Here is a 6,720-nt window from a genome sequence, read left to right as displayed (position 1 = left end):
CAACTATTCCTTCTATTTCAGTGATGGATTTGTAAGGTAACTGGAGTGTGTGGAAACACTTAAATTAATCCTGTGCATTTTGCTGTCATACCATGTCTCCAAATCAATGAAGAAAAAGTACAGTTACCCTTGTGAACTCTGGCCCTGAAGCCTGTCAGTGTTTAATGTCAACAATAGCAAGAACTTATCTTCTGGAAGATACATTTAATGCAGTAGTAGATAGCAGGAGCTGAAAGTTCAACGATATAGATAAGGGTTGACCTCCAAAGTGGTGACTGTACAGTGTGTGGGCAGTTACGTTGTGTTACCTGCCTGGCTTTACCTTCACCCCGTAATAGTATTAATTGAACTGTTTAACTTTTGGATACAGATGAATTTCCTGAAAAGTCCTAGTACTGTTGAATTGCTAGAGCATTTTTTCTCTGAGCAAAGGAATAGTTTTTCTTACCTCAGTTTCTCAAACAGAGTAACTGTTTTTATCTCAGAGGAGTGGAGGAACCTTAACATATCTGCCACTGGCACTGGGTTGTGAAGGCTTGATCCAAAGCCCAGTGAATTCAAAGGCTTGTTCCATTGGCTTGAGCCGTCTTTGGCTGAGGGTGCTGCTGTCTAAAACCGGTGCTTCTGTCACTATAGCAGTACTCCAGATCTGACAAACCAGCAAGAAGTTCTTTTCAGACCAACTGGTAGTTCAAACAGGAACATAAAAGGGCTGTCAGGGCTGTCAAACGTGCAGTCTTGCAGAGTGCATTCTTTAGATTAACCCTATCTTCAGTTGGTTCATTTGACCAGGACCACAAAAAAGTTAAGTAGTCTTCAAGAGAGGTCTGTACATGACTTTCCTGCATCATAGCCATGCTTTGTTGCTCGAGTCAATCTACTGGGTATTAATATTGGCAATATTGAAGACCTGTGGTGTGAGAAGAAGTAATGGTTTTGACTCTGGTTTGGACAGCCAGGCTTTAAATGCCAACAGTGCATGGATGAAACGTAGCTCCTGCTTATTTGTTGTTCTGTACAGTTGTACTGCTGTGACAGTTATCTAGTGCTTGGATGAGATCAACCCATGGTGAAGGGCACATGTCTGGAGCAGAGGCAGCTGTAATGTGTCTGAGCGAACAGAGGCACTTGGAAAACCTGTGTTGTGCAGTCTCTGTTGGTTGAGAGTGTACTCAGGCTCCTGACTTCCTGAGTAATTCGTCTATGAATTTTATTTTTTGTTTGAAATATACATTGCATTTTCTTAGGACCATGTCTTTTCCAGCAGAGATAGCTTTACCAGAGTAGTAAACAGGCAAAAATACAGGAACATGCATAGTGTTTCACCACACAAATTGTATGCCTTTTGTAGAGGGAGAGCATGATAAAAAATAACTTGGGGCTTGTTAGCTTGACAGAGTCCTTACTCTATAGCGTGCAGATGTAGATACCCTCATAGTGCTCTTCACTGTGCCACCCTTTCCTTTCTCCGGCAACATCCCAGAGGGACAGCTTTTGTCAGTAGCGAGGCTATTGGCATAATTGCACTCTGAGTGCGCATTAGGAAGGATTTTTGTGCCTCAAACTGGTACTGGTGTGCTAGTAGCGTTTGTAACACCAGTTCTTAGCCTGTAGTCATTTCAGGAGTAATTATCTGGTGTGTTAAATTGATGCTGTCTCGTTGCTGGTCCGTGTAACTCCATTGGTAGATCATAGGAGTCTGCATCTTGCACGTGGAACAAATGTAGAGTGCCTCCATTTCCTCTACGTGCTGTTGTCCTCCAATGGCATAAATGTCTGGGGAGCAGTGGTATATTCAATGCCGTAATTGTGTGTCCAGCTGACGTCAGGTAACACTTGTTCTGTGTAACATTGATGGATGTGGTAGGAGAACTTAACACAGACTGTAGTCAGACAGTAATTGTGCTGGTTGATTAGCTACTGTCAACAGAAGCTGTATCAGGCTGAGGACATTTTGGTGTGCACCCTGAGAAAATGCTTTCTGTTGACTTATTGCTAAATGGAAGTAGTTCACCTTTTGTAAAGCTCATTTCCCTTGGAGACTAATTGTTGACATTGTGGACATTGAGCTTTACGTAGGCAGTTGAGTTAATGGGGCAGTATTTTGTGGTGAATCATCTGCTTGGTGTTTCACTGTATCCTCCCATCTTATTTTTGCTAGATTCCCAAATCTGTGATTTCCTCCATCAGGGAACATCCTCATTCCTTGAATGCTAATTTTGATATTAGCTAGGTTAATATTTCTTGATTTTCAAAGTGTGGTAATCTATTAAATATGGCTGTGAAAATGGGCTTCATACCTATAACATCAGCTTGAAAGATAGTAAAAATACAGTAATTTGTGACTTAATGTTCCATAGAAAGAAGGTAGTGTTCAGAGCTTCAGTCTTTTTCAAAATCTTTTGGATTGTTTTGCTTTCATTCAGATAAAGTAGTTGCTTGTGAATTTCCTTTCCTGAGTGCTGTGGCCAAGGAGAAACCAAAGTGCATATTTGTACAGCAAGTTGTTATAGAGTTTAAGTTGGCTCTGTCCTAAGTTCTTTTGTTCTACCTTGATAAACAAAAGCATTTTTAAAAACTCTGCAAGGTGGCTGGTATGTTTGCAGGTCAGATGGGAGTTAGTTTGACGACAATCAGGAAGTTGCACGTGTGGGTTTCTAACTGTATAAATCATGCTGGTTTGCTGGGTATCTTGGATAAACCTACTGCATCTGGAGTCAGGCTACTCTGCTGTACTTTGTGCTTAAGCTGCAGGGTGAGGTGGTAACGTTGGCAGAGCTGCCCTGCAGTCACTTTTACTTAAACTGTGAATGTCCACCCCCTCTTCCTTTGCGTGGAAAGCCAGGGTAAAAAAAGCATTGCTTGTTTTGTGTTTGAAGTGTTTTCAGATATTTCTATGCTCTGTCCTTGATCCCTTTACTGTGAGGTTCAAAGTGTAAGAGAGGGGTGAGGGTTTGGATGCTGTGGCACTATCTGGAATAGAAGTGTTGGCTTCATCCTGTAAACCAGCCCTGCGCTCCTCAGAGAGGGCATGTGGGGATAGTCCTGATGGGAACTTCTCTAGAGATATTCTAGAGGTATTTCAGGGATCTGAGACTTGATGATGAGGAATTTAGTACCTATATAATTGCAAGTTTAATTCCTTGATGACTTATCAAAACTCATTAAAATGTTTGTTTTAAATCTCTGATCTTGTGAGCCACCATTCTTTAAATGTTCTTTTATGAAAATGTACTAGGTATGGTGAGTGGAATTGCAGACTCATAGGGTGGCTGAGGTTGGAAGGGCCTTCTGTTGGAAGGTCATCTTGTCCAATCCTGCTGCTCAAGCAGGGCCACCTAGAGCCAGTTGCCCAGATGTCCACATGGAATATATTTTTTTGTAATATATAATGTTTAATGCTTCTATTCCATAGTAGTTTTTGGGTTTTTTTTTTGCATCAGCACTTAATGTAACCGGTAGGTGCTTCTAAGAATGTGTGACTTCTTCCACTTACCTATAAAGACTGAGTATGTATGAGATAAAACAGACACTTCTGCTCTTGGAAAATGATTTTTAACCAATCTTAATTAGCTATTCGTGTAATGTATTATTTCTGATTTATTTGTAGCATTACTGTGTTATTGGCCATGTGCAAATTCTTATGGGGGATGAGACATTGTAAGAAAGATACATAGCAGAACTGTGAAAGATGCTGACAAGGATGATCAGAAGTATGGAATGACCTCTGTAAGGGGAACTGTTCATCATTTCTGCATGGAGGAATCTGAAGGGTGTATAAACTAAAACAGTTTATAAAAGGATCACAGGTGGCAGGGAAGGAGTAAATAAAGCATGACTTCACTGCCCCTTCGAGTACAAGTAGGATGCTCTGGGTGAAATTAGCAGATGGAGGGAGGGTCAAAATAAGGAAAGAAAAAAAATCCTTCTCCATGAACTCAGGAATTCTTTGCTGCAGGATGTTGGCATGATTAAAATGTGCCCCAAAATAATTTTTAAAATTGAGAAAAATCCACTTATCATTGAATAACTTGGTATGGTATTTGAGTGATGAAGCTCTTGAACTGCAAGTCACTGAGGCTGGAGAGAGTCTGCTGAGTAGTATCACTGTGCGACTGCGGCTCTTCAGGAGCCTGGGCTGAGTGCACATTTGATCCGGCCTTTCAAGGAATTGGCACTTCTTTGCTCTATTAGCCTTCAGCAAAGCTTTCTGTTCTTCAGTTACTTTTATTCAAAGGGTACAGAGTAAAAGCTCCTTATGCATTTAATGTACGTGGAGGATCATGGCAGTCCTTAACGGTGCTCTAGAAAGCTGATCTCTGTTTTCACCTAATATTTATGAAAAAACAAGGCTGATGGGGCAATCCGAGTGGAGCATCTGGACCAGAGGTATCTGAGAAGAGGCTGCTTCTGAATATTTGGCTAGACAATGGTGACATTTCAGTTAGTGTGGTCAGCACTTCAGGAAAGACTACTCCTTGGTACATTTATTTAATGGACTTAAAACATTTCAGTCTTGGTTTTAAGCAAACTAACTTTTCTCCTTGCAGCAGAGGATGTGGGTACAGTTACATATCTTAATACTGGAAATTAAAAAAAAAAATCTAAAAAAGCTCTAATGCAGACATAAATATTGCTCTAGACACGGTACGTTAAAGGAGAGTTTCTTCATTTAGGTAAACGTGCAGGGTAAAAGTTAACTATAAACTGAGTGATTACCACAAGCTATTGCTCACTGGAAGAAGCAAGTCTGAAGACCTTTACTGACTGTCATCATCAGTGCTGAGGAGATTGCAGCAGGGAGATCACATGTCACATTTTTGCGGTCTATTTCCATTCTACAGAAGATGTCTCCCAGTGCTGATGCTGTGGAAATCATTCCCAAGAGGTACACAAGCACTGCAAAGTATCATTTAGACTGAGCTATTTAAGGCAGTGATGAAACATATTGTAGTAGGCTGCTGTGAGTTCATTTAATTTCACAGATTGTAAAAGTCCTTCTCTGAGGGAAAACTGTTTACTACATCACTAGAGCTATTCTGGGTTTGTGGGACTGTTCTGAATGACTGGGACATAGTAGCTAGGTGGATGTGAGCCAGAGTTTACATTACAGGCATGGAGGAATTGGGTTAAATGTTACAGTTCTGTACTTCTGTTGGCTTCTTGTCTTTGTCAAACTTAAGTTCATGGAGATAGGGAGTGTAACTTTCCCCCTTGGTTTTCTCATCTTACTTCATATGGTAGTTCTGAGAGTAAATGAATCATTTTCAGGAGCTAAGCTGTCAGGTTGCATAAATTCCTGTGCATAAGAAAATCATCTTCTCCATCAGTCTAATCTCTGAATGGACCTTGTTTGCAGATTTTTTCTGTTACTTATTTCAGTTATTAGAGTTTGATCAATGCAAATAAATTCTCCTGCTTGAACTCTTAAGTTGTGTTAAATTCTCTGATACAACCTTTAAACTTTAATTTTTAGTGTTGTTATATGATAGAGTTTTAGCAACTATTAATTGGTGCGTTAGTTGCACAGAAGAGCTCTTTCTTTGAGGTGTTTCTGATCTAAGTGAATATGTCACATACTTAAGGCTTTGTATCAACTTATGAGTTTTAAAAAATCGTACTTTCAGTAAATATTAGAAAACCCGGGTTTAAGCACTGAAGTTTAACCTATTTGCATGTATAGATCTTGTTACAGAATAAATTTTTAGAAGTGAGTACAATTCTGTGCTATTTCTGTTAATCTGGAAGATACTTTATGTACATGCATTTAGCAGTCACATAGTTGAGCTTTAAGAATCTTAGTTTTACATCACAGCTTCAGGAAGGTGTGAAGAAATACTGGCGCTTGGCTGAGAGCAGTGAAACGTACCACGTCATACTTACGGTGGGAGAGAAGAGAGATGCTAAAGAAGATTGCTTGCTTATGATAAGTATGGTTCTCAAACTAGGCTGTAATCATAGCTGTATGCCAACTATGTATGCTTTTGAGGAAAGAAAAATTAAATGTCCAAACTTCAGAGGAAGGTTTATCTCTTGTGGTTAGTCTGGTTGTGCCTGGTGATCTCTTTGTAGGCGAACAGAAATTTGATTCAAATGTTCTTATGTTAACCTCAAAAATATTTTCCAAGAATTTAGAGGAAGAGGAAAAAAAAGTCATTGCCTCCTTTTACTGAGCATCCATACTACAAAAGCAAATATATCCCAGGAAGCAGATACTCTGCATCGCACAATAAGGCGGCAGCCACACAGGAAAGGTTGGGCTCTTGGCACAGCCCCTGAGGGGAAATGCTTCCTTGAAAGGACCCATTGTTGCTGGGTCTGGGTCTTCAGACTCCCAGTTCTCCACTAGAATGCTTATGTTTCTCTTGGTGCTGGGATGGGGCATCTTTGCCATCTCCATTATCTGGCCATCATACTCTTGGTTATTTAATCAAATAGAAGGACTGAGTAAAGTTCATGGCCCATTCGAGAAAGGAATGTTTTATTGGGAACAGCTTCAGTGCTCAGCTATTGAAAGCTCACACTGGGTGTAATGGTGCCATGCCTTACCCAAGGTATTTGAAATAGTTTACCTTTTTCTTCCAAGAATAAATAGAACACTTCATTGTCCCTGTTGTCAAAGTCTGTGAATTCTAACCCAAATGTCTAGTATACTCTTCCAAGAGAGGAAAGAAACAATAAATGTCTAAAATAAATGTATGCTTTATTGGATTCCCAGAC

The sequence above is a fragment of the Antrostomus carolinensis genome, unplaced genomic scaffold, assembly GCF_000700745.2.
Source record: "Antrostomus carolinensis isolate BGI_N321 unplaced genomic scaffold, ASM70074v2 scaffold14810, whole genome shotgun sequence".
Taxonomy (NCBI): Eukaryota; Metazoa; Chordata; class Aves; order Caprimulgiformes; family Caprimulgidae; genus Antrostomus; species Antrostomus carolinensis.
This window is presented reverse-complemented; position numbering follows the sequence as displayed.